Here is a 22,249-nt window from a genome sequence, read left to right as displayed (position 1 = left end):
ATTTTGAACTACCTTGCAACTATTTACATATATTTAAATGTTATGTCTTTTCACTTAAATGCAGCATGAACACTGTTAGAAACAAAGGTAATTTCTTTTAAGAGCACTAGTATGGTAGGGGGACTGGAGAGTAAATTGGGAAAAAAATAAGTCACAGTCACTGTCCACTTGGGTAATGTCTACACGTACTTTTCTTCAAAGATCATTCACTGTGGATCAGAAGGATCATAGCTGAGAACTGCAAGATACTCCTTTCTCCTTTTTCCTTTCTCAGCTGTATAGAATATTTACTGCTTCTAATCTTAACCAGGTTGGGGGGGGAGGATAGTGGTGGGGGCTAGAAGCTCCAAATGTATGGAAGTGCGGAGATTATGTCCGTTAGCACAAAAGGCTGGCTCAAAAACTTAATCTATTCACAAATAAAATGTAACTTATTTTGGAGATTCTATTCATCTTTCAGTGAGATTTCTTTCTAATTCATTCTTTTATTAATCAAAACACTGCTTTGCACTTTTCAGTCAATTGCTATAGATTTTAAAGGCATTTTACTAATATGGTGTCCTGTTCTGTGGTGGGAATAGCTTTTAGGCTCAAAGTTTTAGTGTCATGATGGGAAAAAATAGCCACATGTCCTATTAAGTCTGTGAGTCCAAATTAAATGTTGAAGTTATCCTTAGAATTGTTGATTTTGAAAATGTGTCCCTTGCTATGATCAGCAGAAAAATTTATTTGTCAACTTAAGTTATTTTGTGACATGAAAGTCTAGTTGTATGGTTAATAAGGTCAGCTAACCAGTTACATTATGCATGATTTCAAGCACGTGCATAGTCTTTTTCAGCCAGTAGGGCAGGTTGTGTGCTCACTCAGCTTTCTACATGTCAAGTGTTGCGCTCAACTGGGGGTCTTTGCTACTTAGTTGGTGCCGGAGATGAATAGTAGGGCTGTGCAAAATGTCAGCAGCCATTTCGTTTTGGAGGTGTTTTGGCCTTTTTCAGTGCCCAGAACACCGAATCTGAAATGAAGTGAAACCATCCAAAATGTTTTGGAAATGTTTTGGAGGTGGGCTTGCAGGGAAACAGAAACTCAGAAGAGGGAGGGGGAAGAGTGTGGGGAGGACTGCTCTGATATTGACATCTGTAGCTGGCCAGTGCCTGCGATCTGTCCCTGAGGTCCCTTCCAATTCCAGTGCTCTGGGGGAGGGACGGCAGCCTGCTGTCATCCAACACACAGATCTGGGGACCCATGCCCCCTGGGAAAAGTCCAGCACAGCCCCGCAGTCCTCCTTGTAAAGTGCCAGAAGGCCGGGGCCAGGCCAGGGATGGGGCCGGGCACGGCAGTCATGGGGGCTTCTCCTGTGGCTGTCCCCACTGGGGCAAAGGCAGGCACAGCCAGAGGAGCTGTGGGAGAAGCCCCCATGACTGCCCTGCCTGGCCCCATCTTCTCGCCCAGCCCCAGCCTACCAGCACTTAAAAAAAAAAGCCCCCCCCAAAAAGCCCGGCATTCGCTGGCTGCAGCAGCAGTGATCACGGCCTCTGAGGGCTCATGGCAGAGCCCCCACACACAGTGTGGGGTAGCAGGGGGGGGAGGAAGGATTTCTCCCCCCCCACCTGGGACCCATGTGGCAGCTGCCCCATGGCGCAGGTGCAGTGTGGCTCAGCAGGGTGCTGCATACTGTTTGAGAGCTGGGGCTGCTGGGGTTGAGTGGTGCTGGGCTCTAGCTGACTGCTGGAGCCACACCAGCTCCCAGACAGTGTGTAGTGCCCTGCTGAGCCACACTGCACCTTTGCAATGCGACAGCTTCTGCACAGGTGCCACGCAAAGGGGGCAATCCCTGCTACCCCCCACTGCCCTGCGCTGTGGGGGGGGGGCGGGGCTCTGCCACAACCCCCCAGAGGCTCCCATCACCACTGCTATAGCCGGTGAGTGCGGGGCTTTTTTTTTTAAGTGCTGGGAGACTGGGGCTGGGTGGGGGGATGTGGCAGGGCAGGGCAGCAATGGGGACTTGTCTTGTGGCTCCCCTTGCCTGGGGAGAAACAGGCACAGCCAGAGGAGCCACAGGAGAACCTGCAGTGCCTGCTGGCTGTGCCTGCCTCTCTCCGGCTGATCCGAATCTCTGAATCAGTGCCGAAACAGCGTCAAAACTCCTAAATAGATTTGGCTGCATCAAAACAGAACAGTGATCTGAAACACCAAAACGAATCACTGTCCCTCTGAAACAACTGAATCCAAAATGGGAACAAAACATAGCCATTCTGCATAGCCCAAATAGTTCTGTTACAGTGGTGTGAACAGAAATGGGTAGAATGGTGGCTCTTTGTTTTGTAGATTAGAAACCAAGATACTCACTGTATCTTGGCTGATGATAACTCAGCTTTCCACTTCATGTTCCCATCAAGGAACATGAACCATAGACTGCCCTTTATATATCACTTCCTATCTTTGTCTTAGATGAAATAAACTTCTAAAGCAATGGGGTTTTATAGAAGAAGAGTTCAAGAGTTCTCTAGCTTCACTTTTATTACCTTCAAAACTTTCTCATATAAGCTTATTTTTGAACTGGAGACTTCCAAGGTCATGAAGGTAATGCTCCATCATCAAGGTTGCTTGTACAATCCTTTTCCCTAATTTTTTATTTTCTTTTATTTTCTTAAACTCCTTATTAACTAGAAACCATTTAAGGGAGAGCAATACTTCAGCCATAACCCAGAGTTGTTGTCAAATTGTGGTCTGTTATGCTGTGAGTTTTCAGTTCTGTGCCTTTCTGAGCACAGAATTAAGGCCTTTGCTGGAGGTATAGTTATCCTGGCAAGGTTCTGTCTGAAATAGAGTTGGCTTAAACTAGCAAAAGAAGTTCTTTTATCATTATTGTTAAAATATGCCCCTGAACTACATCAAAAGTAGCTCTTATTTCTTTTTCTTTTTTTTTTTAAATTCCTGGTATAAGTTACATCTACATTAGATCAGTGGGGGTGCATCTACATGTGCTTTACTGTGGAGCTGACTAATTAGATCTGCAGCAAAGTCTCACCGTCTACAAATGTGTCCATATTAGGGTGCAGTAAATTAATTATGTCCGCTGTAAGATAGTACTCTGGGAAAGTATTATCCTACAGCAGAGTAGTTACGTGCACGTGATGCACATATAGATGGTGACTGGGGTTGCCTGCGGCATGAGGGTGCTACAGTGCAGGGTCTGTCTGCTGGCTAGCCCCGCACTGTAGCACCCTTGTGCCCCAGCCAGGCCCTCTACAGCACACTGAGCCAGAGTGGAGCAGCCCCAGGTTGGCAGACTGATCCTCTGGAATGTTGTCACTATTTATTTATGTCATTTTTTTTCTTCATGCTACTAACTGACATAGCTATGCCAACAAAATGTTGTAACGTAGGCTTGGCCTCTGTAACTTATCTTGCTTCATCCAGATCTTAGCTATGAATCTAAGACCTTCACAAACACAAACCTTGCCTGCTTGAGACACAGCACTACAGCAGTTTTAATGTGCTGCTACAAATTTTCCTAGTGTGGGTATTATGTGCAGGCCTATCCTGAGCATAAACAGTATTGCTGTTTGAAATCCTTTAAATTATAACAATTTCCCTCAGTAATGGCCTTTAGAAAGAATCCATAACTTTTCTCATTTTTTAATTTTCCTTTTTTTATTAAATTGGAAAAAAGTTTATTTTTAATTAGGTTGGTTTATTTCCCCCCTCTACTTTTCAATGGGAAAAGGAATAAAAAGATGAAAATGAAGCCAGGATGGGAAAAGACCCAGAGAATATGGGAAAACATTGAAAACAAAATATCCCTCTAGAAAAACTTTTTTGAAAAATGAAAGAAAAATTGCATAAATGAGTAATTAGTAAATACATGAAAAAATATTTTTAAATCTGTGTAATAAAATTACTTGCACTTTCCTTTTTAAAATTTTCAACCATCTGTAATAAATAGAGCTTCACTGTATTTCTTTATAGTTAAGATTGAAACCTATAAGGACAAAATATAATATATATGTGCTATGTACTAATACTAAAAGCAAGACAACCTGTTAACACTTCTCACAAGGAATTAATCACAAAAAAATATAGCTATTGTTTTTACTTCTTGCTTTTGGGGGGATATCGCCGCAAGTGTAGAGTTCCATAGGACTTTTTCAAGATATCCTTCACTCATATGAAGGACAGCTGACTGCTGCTGCTTTCGGCACTGTAGCAGTGAGTGCTGCCCCATCCACTTCCCAGCACATGGAGCTGCATGGCTATGCTTCTGGTCACAGATTTAGATTTTTTCATTGGCATCATCTTCTCCTCCATGAAAATGGCTTCTTTTACTTTCCCCTCTCAATATCTGACCTGCCCAAAGTTGTCAACTTCTTGAACACTCATCTCTGCCAGTATCCTATTAATGGCTTGTTACTTGTAGTGCCTGGAAACCTGAGTCATGAGCTAGCTCCCATTTTTTTAGGTACTATAAGATCCATAATGCAAACATGCTTGGTGCTACAGCTGATGTCATAACATGACATAAAAATAACATAACAACAAAAAACCCCAAAATGAAAATTGAAATGAAATCTTAGAATTAAAATGTTTTGGGAATATTTTGTTTGGAGGCAAATGTTGAAAGTATTTGTTTTCATTCTGAATTAAAAGGCAAAATTTATTTCAAAGTTCTCATAACAGAAATTCAAGAGTTTCAAACAGCTCTTGTATTAACCCTTCTTTATGCTTAGGGCTTTGTCCAAATCTCATTAAAGTGAAAAAAAAGATATATCCAACTCCTCGTTGTCACAACCCAAGGGTGTGATTTTTGTTTTGTGAGTGCTTCGGCACTGCTAAATTGTTCCCGCTAAATTGCAGCTTTTTTGCACGGTGGAGTTTTCTGCTGCAGAGGAAAGCCCTGGTGCAAAAGAATTCCCGCCAATTTGTAGCTTTCTTTGCAGTGTGCATTTCTTCTTTGCAGCACAGAAATGCACTTTGCAAAGAGTTCCCGCCATTTGTATTATAATTCGAGCCCCATTATTGGCTTGCATGAAATTATTCACACGTGGCGGCTAAGGATTGGCTTGTTAGGCGGTTAAAACGGCTTGGTGTATAAAAGGCTTGAGTGGTTTCCGCCCAAGTTGGAGGACTCCACGAACACCAGGAGGAGGAGACTTCATGCTGTGTGAAGATCTCTAAGCGCTGCGGAGCCTATTGGACCCAGTGCATTTCAAGCAGGCAACAGGGTTCTGATCAGCATCTAGCCTCTCCCCGTCACCGAGCGCAAACCTCGACATATCCCTCTCCCTGCGCGCAAAAGGATCCACGGAGCCTAGCAAACTTCGTGTGAGTTTATTCAGAGCTCTTTTGTACGAGTACTTTCTTTGGTTGGCGCGACGGGCTCGCGGTTTAGAGCCTCCAACCGGATGGGCTAGAAGAATGTTCACAGGAAGGAACTCTAGTCCGCCTCTCTTCTTTTCTATCTGTAACTGCAACTCAAGCAAGTTTTCCTGCCTGCACCGCGACGACCTTTGGTGTAAGTAAATAATCTTTAAATCAACCATTACGTGTCCGTGCCTAATTCCAGTGTGTCGCCTGTTCTCTCCGACCCAGCGTGCCCGGGCTGCTGGCCACAGCCTGCGCGGCGCGAAAAAGGGCCCAGACTGCTCCCGGCCTGCACACCCGTATGCCCTATATCTAGAGATGAATGTTGTTATAAAAGATATGGCGGCGATGATGGTGGTAAAAATAGTGTCCTTTAATCTTATTAGTGTAGTGCTGTCATAGAAGTAAAGAATGGAATTTAAAAGATTTTTTTAAGGATGAGAAACTGGTTATTCAGTATATGGGGGCTATTCCAGACATAGGAAGTCAGCAAATCTCTCAATGGAGTAGTGGGAAGGGAGTATATTAAAAGAAACAAAAGAAGTGACTGGATGATAAATCTGAATGGGGAAACATTTTTGGATTTCAGAGATGTGGGCAGAAACGCAGGACGGCAAAATGTTTAAATGAGTCTTGAAGGACTCAAGAACTATGAAAGGAAAAAGGGAGCTAGTAGAAAAATGTTAATGTGGAATTTTCTGAGCAACAATAGATGAGGAAAATCTTGATTTTAATGTTTTGGCTGCATTGTAAAACTGGAGGAGGCAGGAATGGAAGAAATCATAGTGGTCAAGGTGGAAAATAACTATATCATGGACCCAAAGCTAAGCAGTGGAGACAGAGAGGGATTGATATGAAGATATTATAGAGCGGGGTAGGGTTGGTTGACTGGTTGTTCATCTGGGAGCGAGGGGTCAGGGGACCCCTGGTTTCAGAGAGGAGTTCAGGAAAAGGCACCGGGATGCCCAGGAGTGGCAGGTTGCCTTGGTGGCCAAGGCAGTGGAGGTGATGGAGAAGGACTGCTGGATGCTAGCCACCATCCTGGCCCTGGTGGTTGCCTTCATGCCATCTGCTGCCCTGCTCCCGGCCACAACTTCACGTATCCCTTGGCGGCTGCCCATCACCCAGCAGCAGGCCCCCTTGTAGGCCTGGGCTGAGGTGCAGGGGTACCTCCACCAGCCAGGTTCCCTTACCCCAGCTCCTGCCTTGGGGTCCCTGCCAGCCAGCCCCCTCTCCTGGGCCCAGCCCCGCTGGTAGCTCCTGCTTCATGTGGCCCTGCAGCAAGAGTTGCCTGCAGCAGGGTCAGGACCATGTGTGGGCCCTGCTGGCCAGCCCACTGGCTGCAGAAGGGGGAGATGGACATACTGGCAGAGCAGTGGCCACTGTTACCCCCTGGTGAGCCCCCCACCCACCAGCCTTGTCATGGCATGCACACCTGTGGGGGTGCAACTGGAGGCCAGGGTGCTGGGTGCCTGTCCCTGGGCTGTGACCCCTAGGCACCCCCATCCCACTGCCCCCCACCTCAGGAGGGCATACACTGCATGCACTGTAAATAGTTTGCATGGGGAAGAGGGTGCTTTATTGGTGGCTGGTGGGCTCTGTGGGGTGTGGGGGGCAGGATCTGTTGTGGGGAAGGGAGAGAGGAAGTGCTCTATTTTTAGGGATGGGGGAGTGGGGTCTGTGGGGAATAAAGTGCTTCCCTGGGAACTATCTGCAGTTAGCGTGGTGTTGGGGGTGCGTGGCAGGGCTGGGGTCTGGGGCTGGCCATCCAGGTGGTCTCTGTGCAGCCACCAGTCCTAGCTGGCTGGGCAGGCTTACAAGCAGCGCGGCTGGAGGCCCAGCAGTGTATGGATGGCAGAGATGGTGGTGCCCAGGAGCATGTCATCGACATCCCTGCCAGGGTCTGGGCACCAGCATGGGGTCCAGGTGGCAGCAGCACGGTGGCAGGGGGCCAGAGACACTGTGGTGAGCCTGGCTAGGCAGCTGTGCCATGCAGAGGGGCTGCTAGGGCCGAGACTAACCTGGACCAGTTGGCGGTTACTCTGGCAATGCAGCATGACAACCAAGGTGGCTATCAGGAGCCCGGGGCACTGGATGTCACTGCTGGGGCCTGGTGGTGGAGCAGCCATGGTGCAGTGGGCAGAGGCTCTTGTGACTGAGCTGCCATGTGCTGCCACTGCACTCTCCAGCCTGCTCCAGGCCAGGAAGGCTGTTGGCCAGGGAGCAGGTAGTGGGGCTGGCTTTTAAAGATGGCCACCAGCTGCAGGCAGGTGCAGCTGGCACCTCCAGCTCTCCTGGTGGTGGCAGGGAGCCAGTGCAGGGTGGGAGAGGGCAGGAGCAGATTTCTGCCAGGAGCAGGAAATCTGCTTCCAAATCCCATACGTGTAGACGCCTCCCCAACATAAGTAAATCCAGCCAGGAGAATTTGGCCCAGGAGACATGCCCACTGTGTAGTTTGACAAGCATTGGACACAAAGGCTGCTGACAGATGTGGAAAAACAAACAAACAGCGCTTGACTTTCAGCTTAGCAAGCACCCCCCCACAAACCCCCTGCCCAGTACCAAGCACACTGCTTGCCCAAAAGAGGAACTGTTAATCTGACTTGACTTCCCTAGCATATGTATAGATCTCACACTTCAGCAGGGCTTTTTGGCACTTTTATCTAATAGCTGACTAAATAGTGCCAAAAAGCCTGACTGAAGTGTGAGATCTATACAGATGCTGGGGAGCTGGTCCAACTGACATGGTTCCTCTTCTGGTAAAGCACTGTTCTGTTTTCTTTTGTCTTGTTTTTTGTTTTCTTCTCAACATCAGTGGCCAAGTACCCTTCTTCAGGTAGACCAATTGTATGGTTTGTCCAACCTCAGGTCTATCTGAACAAGGGCACTTTGTGCTCAAAATCTTGTTGAACATGTCTCCCAAGTATACATCTAGCCTAATAAAAGATATCATCAGAAATCCCTTGCTTCTGGGAAAAGGTAATAGTCTTTATCTCTGGAATCTTTGGAAGTTTAATCAAAATGTTCTTGGGTTTTCTGTCCCTGCTTCTGCCTCCAGTGAGAGAGTAATTTAAAAACGTGTGTGTTTTTCTTCATTATTTTTTTCTTTAGATAAAAAGCTATGTAAAGGGGTTTGATTTTTGGAAAGTGAACCCTCAGTATTTTCTGAAAATGAGCCCATGTCCCTTTAAGATATTTCTATTTAGGCTCTTGAAAATTGAAGTATTCAAAATCACTAGTCCTTTTGGAAATCTTGGCTAAGATTTTTTTTTTTTTCTAGAGAGCTATAAGCAAGATAGCTGAGGCTTGACAGTGTATTTACATAAGTACAAGATACAAATCTGTGTTTTTAGGAATGTCTAAATTTCACTGCTTTATACTTGCGGTGTGTTTAAAAGCTTATGGTTGTTCATAGATTGTGAATGTTGAATGTTGCAGTCTATGGAGACTTTCACCTATTTGGCTCCTTCTTTTTTTTGAGAATGTGATTTTTTGTTTTTCCTTTTATGTGTTGAGTTTTTAATACTCTCAGGGCCTCATTACACATTCATTTTAGGTGACTTTTGGATCTCTAAAGCCAGAATTGTCCATGCATTAATATGTGAAACTAGTTTTAAGCACTCTTTAGGCAGCTTAAAATTATACCGCTCCAGGCTAGGTTTATCTCTGATCTGTGTTACCCAGTTCATCCTGCCCCCTCACCTCACTGCACCTCCCACCCCCATCGTGGTTTCCCCAGCTGACTTTTGGCTGCTGACACTGTCTTGGGGAAGCAGGCAGGGAAGAGGAAACTAACTGCCTGGCCACTGCTGTTGCCACCACCATTGCTACTCTCTGAGTTGGGCAGGTGGCCACAAGTAAGCTGAGGGACGGGGGGAGGGGGGGCATGAGTAATCTGCAAGGGCTGGAGGAGGCGGGGAGTAACCCTGGGGGTGGGGAGTACATCAAGCATCCCCAGGAGAAGGGGCAGGAGGCTGGAGGGAAACCAGAATGGGAAGGGAGTGGAGGGGGGAATTCTTACTTTTTAGTCCTCAAGACCTCTGCTGGCTTGAAGGTGAGATTGCTCCAAACTCGAGCTAGCACCAACACCAATCAACATTTGAGCAGCTCAAAATACATCATCTAGTAAGGCCCTCACTCATATTTATGGATTGGTCACTGCCAGCAACTTGTGATTAGTCATTGGCTGAAAGTTGTTCCGTTTTTATGTACTGCCGCCTTAATGGAGACAATATTACTTCAGCCACAAAGCCTGCTTTTAAAAATCCATTTGGCAATGTAGCAGTCTTTTGTGGGGAAGAATCCTAAACTATTTTGTACCCCTGAGGCATGTTTGCAGTCCTTAAGAGAGGGAGGAAAATGTCCCATCCCTGTCACAGCTTTGAGGACTTTGCTCTAGCCACAAGATTCTCTTCGTCATGTCTTCCTTTGCCAGTCAGATAGATCTGGGTGTTGCTCATCTGACTGTGGGAATGTTTTTCAGGTTTGTCCTGCACCTGTATGTAGGCTATGTACTAGCAATGACAAGTGTTATGTAATTGTTTTATTCTTGGAGGCAACTCTTCTGCTCACAGAGCCGATAGTCTGAGCAGTTCACTTTGAAATGTTCTTAGTTGAGGAAGAGTGACAATATCCCTCTAATCATTTGCTTGGGTGCCATTATGTTATATTGGAACAGCTACTGCATTTGTGCTTCTTGTCTCTGCTCCCTGGTTGCATATTTTTACTTGAGAAGGGGAGAAGGGAAAGAAGAGTAACAATCTGTAAATCTGCTTAATCAGTTAGACCCCTAGGTACAGTAGACCCATACATAAATTGAAAAGCAAATTTTTTTAAGTGGGAAGAATGTGCCAAAGATAACTCCTGTGGCAGTGATTCACATCTGAGAGAAATTATCTTGGGACCTGGATGGTTGGGCAGTTCTAGTTCAGTTATTTGCCATGGTCAGATTTAGGGAGACTACAGTGGTGCAACTGCATCCCCTCCATCCCACTGCACTTTGATTCCTTGTCCACCCAAAATTTAAAACTAACTGCCTGGCAGCAGCATTTCTATTGAGGCAGCAGTGAGGAAGTTACTTGACTTCATGGCTCATTATAATCTACTTGATTCTTTCTAAACTCTTCATTCCATAAGTGTTAACAATTATCTCTTCTTTTTAATGGTCTTAATGTTCCACTAATCAAGCTATTCTTTCTTTGGCAATTCTGCTGTCTGTTAGCTGTTCCTGGTAATGTAACTCCTATTTCACAGCTCTAGTTAAAAACATTAAATCAGGTATAGAGCTAACTTTCAGTAAATCTTTGGCTGCACTGTCAAGATGCTCAAGAAAGCTAGACTTCACTTTATGAATCTGAAAAAGAACTGTACATTACATTCTATTTAATACAGAACTAAAACAACATATATTTATTTTTTTTGCCTAGTTTGTTATAGTTTTTATACATAATATATTACATAGCAAATTAACTGGAGAAAAATATGCATTGTTATGGTACACTACATCACCTGCACTGCCGTTTTGAAAACCCTAGATCCATCCATGAAAAGGGCACTGACCATAGAAAGACATAATTTAGTGATGTCACTTACAATGTTTAAGCCATCGGTTCGTGATGTAACTTTCCTGATTTCAGTTGACTTAGGCCAACAATATCTGATCCGAAGCTTGGTGGAATAATTGCAAAGGCTTCTATTGATCTTGATGGGCTGTGATTTTGGTCCACAATGATTTTAGTCCATAGAGAACTTTAGCCATTTGAACAGTTGGTAGTCTTCATTTTTAGTTTAGCTGCTGGGTATCAAGCCTTGCCTCCACATCTTAGAGGATTGGGCCATGTGCTAAAAAGTTAAATTAATATGTTATAAAGGTCTGTTTCAGAGCATACTGAAATAAATAAAATGTTTTCTATTGTTTTTAGTTGGTTTTACATTCAGCCTTGTAACATCTTTGGTGCTTTTAAAAGGTGGATCTCCAAGGGTGCCTATACACGTGAATCAAGGCTGCTCCAACACACAGTAATTACAGCACGTTGGAACAGACTCCAGTGTCACATGTATCAGCATCAAACAAGCTTTAGTTAAAGTGCTCCTGCTGCCATTTTTCAGCTCAGAGACACTGATACATGTGATGCTCCAGGCACTTTAATTAGAGAGGCTCCTAGAGCCACTCTAATTAAAGCACCCACCTCCTGGACCACGTGTATAAACGCCCTGAGTTATTTAAAAATTATAACTTTAAATGTGACAATGACTGATTAAAAGTGAGTTATTAATAATTCTCTTTTCCTACATAATAAAAGTTTTCATTTGCCTTCTAAGTTGCTGGTTATGAAAGAATAAAAGCAAAGATTCAGGTTGGTCTGAGTTTACAGGTGAGCTAGTTATACAGTATTTATGTACATTTAATATATAATGTTGCTATCTGCTTGTATAAGTCCAGTTTAAGAATATTTCATAATAAAACAGAAGGAAAATTTTGGCTGTCAGAGTTTTCAATGCTTGTGTTAAAATCTTCAAACTGCTGCTGGTCTGAAAGTCAGCTAAACAGGCTTGTGTTGTTGTTTCCCCCAGGACATCTTTCATGCTTTCTTCCCCCCTCTCCTTTTTGAAAGCCAAGTATTTATTTGCATGCAATGTAGGTGAATTCTTTTATCTATTTGTATATTGTAAACCAATGTAATTAGCATACTGCCGTTACAGTACACTTAAAAAAAGAACCTAAAACTTTCAGTCAATATTATTACTGGAGGGAAAACTCTTAATTAAATTCTATGCAAACTACAACAATAGGCAAAGTTGTTTGGTGCTTAATATTAAAAGTTGTTCTGGGGGGTGAAAAGTGATTGTAGCTGAAAGCTCCACATGTCATGAAGCCAAGGATAGAAATATGAGGTCAGCCTTTGAAGAGATGGACAAGGCGCTGTCTGCCAAAATTGGGAAGTCCCAAAAGATTAGCTTATTTGCCAGATGTTACCGGGAGTTCATCATTGACACCCTCTGCTTCATGGTCTTCATCTCTCACCACAGTCGCAATTGCCTTGCCTGCCCTTTGCAGGTTTCCTGTAGATCTCTTCAGTGCACAGCACTTGAGTTCTTCCTTGAAGTTGATTTTTTTTTGTTTGTTTTTTTGCTTTGCAGCAATATGCACATTGTCCTCTTGACTTGTGAAGATGATCTTGTTTTTCTTTAATACACCCATGATAGAGCTCTTGGCATCAGTCTATCCATGAAAGAACCAGTAATATGAAAAATAGCAACTTCTTCAGTCCTGGAAAGGTTGTTGCATTTGTGGAAGCGCTTGAGGGAGGAATGAGGCCACACTTTGTACAGTCCCATTAATGTTAATGAGGTTAGATACGTGAGATATAAATTGGTAATTATATGTTTGTTGGGATGTTTCCCCCTGAATATCTGCAAAGCCTGAAGCTCCATTTTCAGCATTTTCAGTTTTGTGTTATCAGTCTGCTGTCCACTTCGTAATATTAGCATGTCAAGCATTGCTCCTTAGAGGGTGATACTGAGCAGAAGCCATCAGAAAAGTGGGGTGGGAAAGCCTCAGACTAATAATAACAACAAAAGTTTAGAACAGAAATGTGCTCAGCATGGTTTCCCCTGAAGGTCTGTGGGAGTTCACTGGTAAATATTGATTTCAGCTAATAGAAGTTTTATCTTGTGTGTGGGCTATGCCCCAAGAGATTAAGTCTCAAACAAAGACTAATGCCTGCTTAGAAGAAGAACAAAACAAAACAAGTTTATCCGTAAGATGCTGGCTCCTGGTAGTTGGATCTTTGAGGAAGGTTGTGGTATGGATAGGTTGTTTAGTATATTTTGGAAATGAGGAGAGTAATGTGAGAGACGGAATGAATGACACAAAATGTTGAACTCAACATGTGATTCTGACTTTGACTGCTCACTTTAGCTGCTGGCATATTAGTTATTGCTGCTTCCATTTGATTCACTTGAGAAGTACATCCTGGTGTATTTCCCACAGAGGTAGTCATGATGTTAACCAATCACTGGGAGCATCTACATGTATGTCAACCTGTATTATTCCTTTTAGGCGTCTATCTCCTGTTATCTATGGTAATTTCTGTATAACTATACATTCTTCTGTTGTACAGGACTAAAAAACAGGCTACCATTCATTGTGAGTCCTAAACTGAAATAGAGAATCCAAAAAATCAATATAAACAGCTCACACTTAGGAAGCCTCTCATAAAATTCTGAGATGCTTTGCACTCTGTCATTGCTAGGCATGGCTTAGTTTTCCAGTACCTCATAATACTATCTGGATGGGGTGAAACAGAAAGTTATTTTGGTTTTGCTTTGACTTCTGAAAGCAATAAGTTTGCTGCTTCCAGTAAAGAGTTCTGAGGTATATACCGCTTCCACGTTTTTCTTCTGCTCTGATTTCTATGGCATGCTCCTGCTTTTTTGCCTCCCTTTAGATACTTTTTGTATTCCTGCATATAAGCAGGAACATGCATTCCCTGGGGACAACTAGCAGCAGCATATATTTGTGCCTCTGCTAGTTGTCCCTGGGTGCACCAGTGCATGAGTGTTCTGATATGTGGCAAGTTGCCCTGGGTGGGGTAGGGGTGGTTGAGGCCAGCATGTGGGCTGGCCCCAGCAGCCTTACCTGGGGTACTGGGGGCCTCCCCGGGCTCCAGCAGCAGTGATCCAGGCACATGGGCTAGGGACAGACATTAAAAAAGCCTGAGCCTGAATTGATTCAATCTTTACAGGTTAGTCTAACCTGGCTAGGCTGAACTGGTTTGAAACTGGACAGACATTCTCTCTGGACTGAGGAAATTCAGGCACCCTGCAGTGTCTCAGGCTAGAAGCCGGGGGGTGCTAGAGCAGCCCTCCCTTGCCTTCAGCAGGGAGCTGAGCTGAGGAGGGCGTGGACAGGCCCCAGCAGGACTCTCTCATTAGGCAGGTCTGCCTGCACAGTCCCAGGCTTTTCCCCACTGGGTGCTCAAGGAGCGGGAGTGTTGCCAGCCCCCAACCCCAGGCTAACACTCTGAGACAAGAGGGAGTCTAACACTCGGAGAGAGGGGGGAGGGGAGGGGAGGGGAGGGGAGGGGGCACAGTGCATGCATCTGTTGATGATACAGAGCTTTTCAATCTCCCTCCCTGCTTCATCATACTGTCTCCAGCAAACTGACAGGCAAGCAAGCCATCTGAGGCTTGTAACAGCCTTTATCACTCTATTAGCAAAACAGTGGCCTCTCTCCATTACTTCCAACTTCTTAAACAGCTTACTGGCTGACCTGTTGATTAGCTCCAAACAGCCCAAAGCAGTCACTGTTCTGTCTGCCTCCCCCAGTGAAATTGGAGACAGACGTACACAGACACCTCTTGGCATTAGTTAGTATACCACATGTCTAGGGCCCCTGGGGATGGGGTCCCTGGTCTGGGAGATGGGAGGGAGTGGGATTTTCTGCTTGAGCAGCGACGGTGGAGTAGGGCAGGGGGAAGCCAGGCAGACCCAGCTGTGTCTGCAGTCTGTGCTGGAGACTTACACAGCATTAGCTAGCATATCACATGCTGGCTATGGTCCATTCTGTGGCAGAGAGGAGGAAGGGATCTTTGCTTAAGCAGCCATTGGTGAGGGGGAGGGGGGCATGGGGAAACTAGCAGGCCGTACTGTGCCTGCAAGTCTGCTGGAGCTCTGGCCAGGGAGCAGAGGGGAAGGGCCAGCCCTGCTGTGGAGCAGAGAGTCCCACCCAGCCCAGAGAGCATGCTGGGATGCTGGGGGACTCTGATTTAACTTAAACCAGCAAGAGGTCTGGGACAAACATTACATAAACTGGTTTGACCCAAATCAGTTAAGTCTGATACTACATTCAACCAGGTTTATCTCAAACCAGTTCCAGCCATTTTCAAACTATTTATGTGCGCTGAACATCTGTCCTGTTACAGGTTTAAACCAGTTTCTGATCACTTAAACCGATTTATGTGTAATGTCTATCCCTACTCATGGAGCCTGGCCAGAAGCTGGAGCATGGCTCTGGTTGGCCAGGTGCCAGTTTTGGGTGGTGCATGCTGCCACCATGTATGCCACCCTGGTTTTTGTGTGTCAGGTTTTTTTATACTGGGATCTCCCAGTGTCACCTCCCCCCACCCCCGCTCTGCAAATTAACAGTGTGGCGAACGCCTACATGTGCGGCACATATAGTTTGCAGCACTGCAGATAGGTCTGCAGGCCTGCAAATTTGCATGTGCAGCTCTCTTTCCTCCTTTCTCTTCCATTCTTTGTTGGGTTTCTTCCTTGCTTCTTCCTCTACCAGGCAATAAAAACAGGGATACTGAAGAAAAGGAAGAGACTGACATCTTATAGATCTAATATTGGCTATTAGTTGCCAAAGTCAGAGAAACAAAACACCTGTTTCTTTTCCATCACAGATGATTTGGGACAGAAAGGGCAAGCATTTGGAACTGCTGAAAAACATGCTCAGCATTGTTTTACCCAGGCAAGTGGTTAAAGAACTGATTGACTGACAAAAATTGAAGTATTTTAAAAAAGCCCACAAAATGTGAATCCTCCTGTGTTCCATTTGGAATTCCTACTGATGTATGCAACTGGCTAAACACTTCACAGGTGGCAGTGGAAGAATGCCAGTAGTATACTTCTCTTGCCACATGGAAGACATACTCAACTGCAGATAGAATACTTCCCAACCACAGGTGGAAAACATGCACTACTTGCTCTTTGACACTATTCATGTGTCAGCTACTTTTTAAGCATAGTCCTGTATGCTTAAAAAGATGTATGAGAATCTTTTCTTTTAAACCAGAGGCCCAATCAGGGTTTTTTTTTCACAAAAACTGCTAAGTACCATGGAGGGTTTGAGACTTATCTCATTAAGGCCTGCTTGAAGATTCCAGATGTGTATTGCTTTCCAGCATCCAGAAACATTTGGAAATGCCTTAATCCTGAAAATAGGGGTTTCCAATGGAAATGCTGACAGACCCTTTGCTGCAGCAGCCCAAACAGGCTGTGCTGTAATAATGAGCCCTGTATACGTGCATGTGAAAAGCATGATGCTAGTATTAGAAAACAAGCACTTCAGCTGAACAGTCCATGAGAAGGAAAAATACCTTCTTCCATTTCATTGCAATGATTCTGAAAATTGGCCCCAGAGTTTATTCACAGGAGAAAGAAATGGGTAACAAAGTTAGTAATTAACCCAGTATGTACTACATTTACAAAAATAATTTAAATATCACTTGCAATTACACTTTTTGGATCTGTTACTAATACTATAGAAGATAGCTTTAGCTGGCAATTTAAACAATTCTATATTGTTTGGTGATTATATTTTTCCACTGGTGGTTCTCTTTTTAATGTTTGATTTCATTTTATTAAAGTGTTCAAAGAACCCTAACCTCTTCTAATATTGTACAAATTACAAGCATGACTCTGCAAAGACTTAGGACAGAGTGTTGTGTGTATTTCCCTGAGTAGTCTTTCTACTTGCATTTGGAGATCCCACAGCATCAATCTGTTACAGCAGTAAACACTACATTCATAAGTGTTTGTAGGATTAAGACCTTTGCTCAGAACTGTAATGTTCTCAGTCTTCATTTTCTTCATCAGCCTAAAAGGCATTGCCTTGTAGACACTTCGAAAGGGGAGGAGTTTTAAGTTAATGGTACTGCTTACATGACTAACTACTTGCCTGTGTATATTGCAGAATTGTATCCTTAACCTATATCATGTACTGTATCTCACAAACTAGTCTATTCATTTTCACTGTTAATCACAGGATTGATAACTGAAACCTACAGTTTGAGGTTGAAGGCTGAAATGTCACTTTAAAAAGAGGGTTAAAAAGGTCACACAGCTGCGAATAACAACCCAATGAAAATCAGATTCTAACTGCAACTCACTTCAAGAATAACATTGAAACAGGAAACAAACCTGCTTGATGCTTTTACCAGTCAAGCAGTAAGGATACTACTTAGTTGAGAGAGAAGCAGACTTTCTTGGTGTCAATTGTCTGAACTGTTTTTCTAATTGTAGAAGAGGTGATGATTGAGTTCTGGGCAGTCTTGTTAAGAGGTCGTATAGTCTATGATATAACTAAGCTAGAATAGGATGTTGCAAAGATGAGATGGTTCTCTTTTGTTTGGTTTTGTTTATGTTTTTGCATTCCTCTCTGTAGGCTTCAGTTTTAGTAATTATTTTTTAAATGTTTGCAAGTACCTTTTTCAAAAGAAAATAAATGAAAAAGGAAGCAAAACCACACCACCTCTTGCCAACCTTAATTTCTTTCCTTATAAAACTCTGGCTGAAGAACCCACTGCATGCTTATCCTATAATTTTTTAAAATTTGATTATCTCAGCTTCTAGTTAGAGTGATATTTCAGAGTTATGGCAGACTACAACAATGTAGCAGATTTCTCCACATATATATCCTGCCAATAAGGCTCTTTACATGGTCACACCAGGGCAATAAATGCTGACAGATGTTGTTAACATCTCTATAAAAATTCAAAACCCTTTACAGATGCATAATGCATTCATACCCATGTTAATAATATCAGAACTGATGCTGACATATCAATATTATTTTAAGTGCTCATTTATATTTATAATTCTTGTTTGCTGCTATGAATTTGCCATAAATTAACCTGTTGATAACAACAGAAGCCAGTAACTCAGACTTAAGTAACTTTTTAACTGTTCAATCATACTAGATTCACTTGATGTTCACTGTACACATTAATTTAGTGGATATCCCATGTAACTCTGTGGAAGATCCATTGTAAATGTAAAGTGAGCATTACAGCTCATAGCTATTAAAGGTTAACAAGTTATTTTATTTATTAGGTGTAGCAGAGATATTGATTGCCATGGGTGGGTTATTTCTTCATGCATATTGGAGCAACTGCACACATTGATGAAGGAGTTGGAGTCATGGATTGAACTGCGTATCATAGCAGAATGTATGAACCAAGCAACTGGAATCATGTGCCATTAGTTCCATGTGGCTGCCGGTACTCTGAACTAGAGGATGTGAAATTTATGTCCACCTTTTGAAAAGGACTTCATATAAATTTACAAGTGCACAGCTGAAAAATTCTGCTGCTGAGAGGTGTGGTGTTCTTAAGTTACAAATCAGGAGACTGACTCTGCATTGCTTATGCCCCAACAACTCTTGAGTTCAGTAGGGTTTGTGGAGGCAAAATGTTTTCCTCTTTCTATCTGGTCCAAGTTAATTTGTAAAGTATTAATTAGTATTAATTAGTAGCAACTGCTATCAGTCTGCTCTTCTATCCAAACAGATAGTACCATATTTGTAACTACAGTGATATCACACATACAAATATAAAGAGTATTTAAAATAATTTTACCCTAAACATATCTGTTATATGGTAACACATATTATAGGGGCCAAGATATGCTGAATAATATTGTACAGACCATACTGAATTACAGAGGATGTTAAAGATATATGCAAGACTAATTACTAGACTTACAAAGACTAACATTCTGGGGGGCTTTGTAAAGTTTTTCTTCTGAATAAAATCCCTGTGGAGTGTGATTTTGACATCATTTATATGTTTATTATAGAGGCTTAGAAACTAAATGTGGTGTTTTTACGCAGTTCTGATAAAGAACATTTAAAGGATTTATTTTGGGAATTTAACTCTGAAAAATAGTCTTAGTTTTAAAAAAGAGTATTCAGTTAGGGAGGACACAATAAGAATTTTTGGTAACATTTTTAATTCACTTGTACCCTTGGGATCAAAATTATTTCATTCTGTTTCCTTTCACAAAGTGTCGCCCATTGTTCTACTGAAAATGCAGTTGCCACTCTTCCCTGAAGATGAGGAAAGAGGGTACTACAAGTGTTTGGCAGTGCTTCAGTTGAAGTAATTGAGATATCAGATAAAGCCTTTCATTCTTGATGCATTTTTTCTTTGTTTGTTTTTTGTTTTGTTTATCTATGCAAGGTCCTTTAGAAAAAAAAGCCAACAGTCAAGGATCAAATACTTTAGGTAGAGGTTAGTTTTTAAATCAAACTTAACTGACTGACAAACAATTAATTGCTTTTCTGTTTTAGAGAGGATGGCACAAAAATTATTTAAAATGTTTGTTCAAATTTAAAGAGCCTGTTGAAGTGGAACTAAAATAACCAAACATAATTGTAATCAATGATTACCCTTTAGTGATTTTGGTTTAAGCCTTTTTATGTAAACATTTTCTTATTTCAGACTTTACAAACTGACTTAAGCTTGATTTACAAGCTGTTTTAATTACTGCAATTCCAATTTGCTTGGAGATAAACCTTAATTTTGGTCTATGATCACTGTTCAGTGAGATAAATGGGTGGCATCAGCCCAATTTCTAGTGCATAGTTGTCCTTTTCATAAAAAAAAAAACCCCAATTGGTACTACTTATCACATTTGATAGGCCACTTCAACAGGCAGCTCAAGGGCTGAATGAAAATCGGGTCTGAGGCTAGGGACAGATGTGTTGCTTGAAGTGCTCCACATCTCTTTAAAGCACTCCCAGAAATGACCACAGCACTTCAAAAATGATCCTTGGAAAAAGAGGAAGATCTTTGAAGCATTTCCTGAAAGGTCTGCATGCTCCAGTGGTCTTCCAGCATCACACATTGCTCTACTCTTCCCTCCCCCCGCACAGGAAGCAGGGAGAATTGTGGCAGTCATCCAGTGAGTGCTCTTCTGTGTCCTCAGTTGTCCTCAGGAAACTCTGTTGACTAGAAGATGTTCACTCAGAGAAATTGTCACAATGGGACAGAGTTAAAGGACATGAGCAGAGCATTCAGGATGCTGTCCATCATATAATACAGTGGGGGGGCCAACCTTTTTTGGCTGGAATGGCACAAATTAGCCCTGCACCCTCTCTGAGTGCCACTTCAATCCCCTTCCTCTGCTCAATCTCCTGCTCTGCTTTCTGCTTCCTGCTCTTTCTGCCACTGTGCTGCCTGTTCCCCCTTTAATCTGCCATGTGCCACGCACACAGGTTGTGCATGCCACTTGTGCTGCAGTTTAGCCACCCTGATGTAGTACATAAACTGACAAATAAGAAATCTAAGTTTCTCACCTGTTGATCCAGCATATTTAAGTCTCACAGCATTCATCGTGAAAAAGAAGGAAAAGAAATCCATTATCTGAAATTTTTATCTACAGTGAAAAATAAGGAATAAATGTTATATGTGCAGGCCTGGGCTGGGATGTTCAGGATGCCAATAGTGATTCTCTGTGGCATATGCCTAGAATTTCTCAGTAACTAAAGCTTCTTGGAAGTTCAGTATAAATGGGGAACACTTAATGATGCAAATAAACCTAGGGCAGCTGTCTTTGACAAAAATGCACAATTAGCCTGAAACTATGGCATTTAAAATGTGGGTTACAGTGATTTCAACACCCCAGAAGGCCTCTGCCATTTTTGTGGCTTTATACATTCTCTTTATTACAAAAAGTTTTTCTCTCTTTTGTTGTATGAAAGACCCACACAAACTGAAAGAGAAAATAATGGGCCAAGCAGGGACACAATAGGTACATACAGAGTTACATTTAGGTTGACCTAACCAGGGTCAGGTCTATCTGAATGCCCAATCACACAGCCATTCAGAGGAGTTAATTTGGACAAAAAAATGGAATGCCTGATCCAAGTTACTGCAACTCAGGAGGTGCACAAACTTAGATCAAGAAAGAGTTAACCTGATCTAGGAAAGGATTAAACTAGTGTTAGAACAGTGAGGCAGTGGAATAGGCTGCCTAGGGAAGTTGTGGACTCTCCATCACTGGAGGTGTTCAAGAAGAGGTTCGACAACCACTGGTAAGGGATGATGTAGGTATAGCTATATTTGTGTTCTACTGTGGGTATTTCCCATGCTTCTGGGCTTTGTTGATTACCACATGGGGCAGGAAGGATTGGAATAGATGACCTATGGAGGTCCCTTCTAGCCCTACTTCTTTATGATTCAATTGCTTGGATGCCTGAGGTGTTCACAGCACAACCTCAGGGCTGGGAAAGCCCAGACATGCACCCCAACCCCGCAGTTGTGCTATTGCCATCTCCCTTGACCCATCTTCCAAGCTATTTGCAGTCCCCTGACTCCCTACCATGACCGACACACTCCCCATCATGGTCCCAGCAATCCCCCCGCACAGACCTGCCAGCCCTCTGCCCCAACCTGCCAATCTGCCTGTTCGTACCAGCCCCTCTCCCCACTCCAAGTAACTTTGGGTTGTCCATGCAGCTCTTGGTAGTGGCTAATAGGTGCACATGCCATACCTGGTCTAAGCTCAGGCAGCTTGAAGTAAGCCACATAAACATAGATGGCATGTGGTGAATGTATATATTCAGTGAAAGTGAATATACTCAGACTACTAAGAATAATACATCACGTGAAAACCCCCCTGAAAAAATGCTTTCTACGTTTCATATAGATGCTACTTGCAGAAAGAGTAAGGTTAAAATATTTCAGAAAACGGTAGATTTTATTTTAAAGCCTTCAATGTCTTTTTTTTTAGAAAAATTTTGTCCAAGTTAGTCAGCAACGTGCTCTAATGCTGGCTCAAATTTAGCTATATAACTGGTCTCTGAAAGCGGTCTCCAATGTGGTAAGGCAAATGCCCCCCTCTGCTTACTCTTTTATCATTGGCCATCAGTTCTTTCTCAAGGTGTTGGCCAAAATTAAAATACTGGACTGCAATTACATGTGAGGACACAACAGTTCTGCCTTTAGCTAGATTGCAGATCTTATGAAATCTAACAGATCTTTACAGGACTCGGATGTGTATTTGTCTCAAATGCTTTGGACTTCACATAAAGTATATGCTTAATATGTTAAAGAAAATTCACTATTTAAGACATGGGGTCTTTAATTAAAAATTAAA

At 42.9% G+C, this 22,249-nt stretch overlaps 1 protein-coding gene across 5 annotated transcripts in view; it reads left to right on the top strand.

Annotated features, from left to right (window-relative positions):
- The window catches only part of LOC102386674 (cyclic AMP-responsive element-binding protein 5-like), a 120,509-nt gene that overhangs the window by 30,857 nt on the left and 67,403 nt on the right, over positions 1-22,249 (top strand). The window lies entirely within an intron of this gene.

The sequence above is a fragment of the Alligator sinensis genome, unplaced genomic scaffold (genome assembly GCF_000455745.1).
Source record: "Alligator sinensis unplaced genomic scaffold, ASM45574v1 scaffold29_2, whole genome shotgun sequence".
In the NCBI taxonomy this organism is placed as follows: domain Eukaryota; kingdom Metazoa; phylum Chordata; order Crocodylia; family Alligatoridae; genus Alligator; species Alligator sinensis.
The sequence above is the reverse complement of the archived record's forward strand: the minus strand, read 5'-3'. Positions and strand labels throughout refer to the sequence as shown.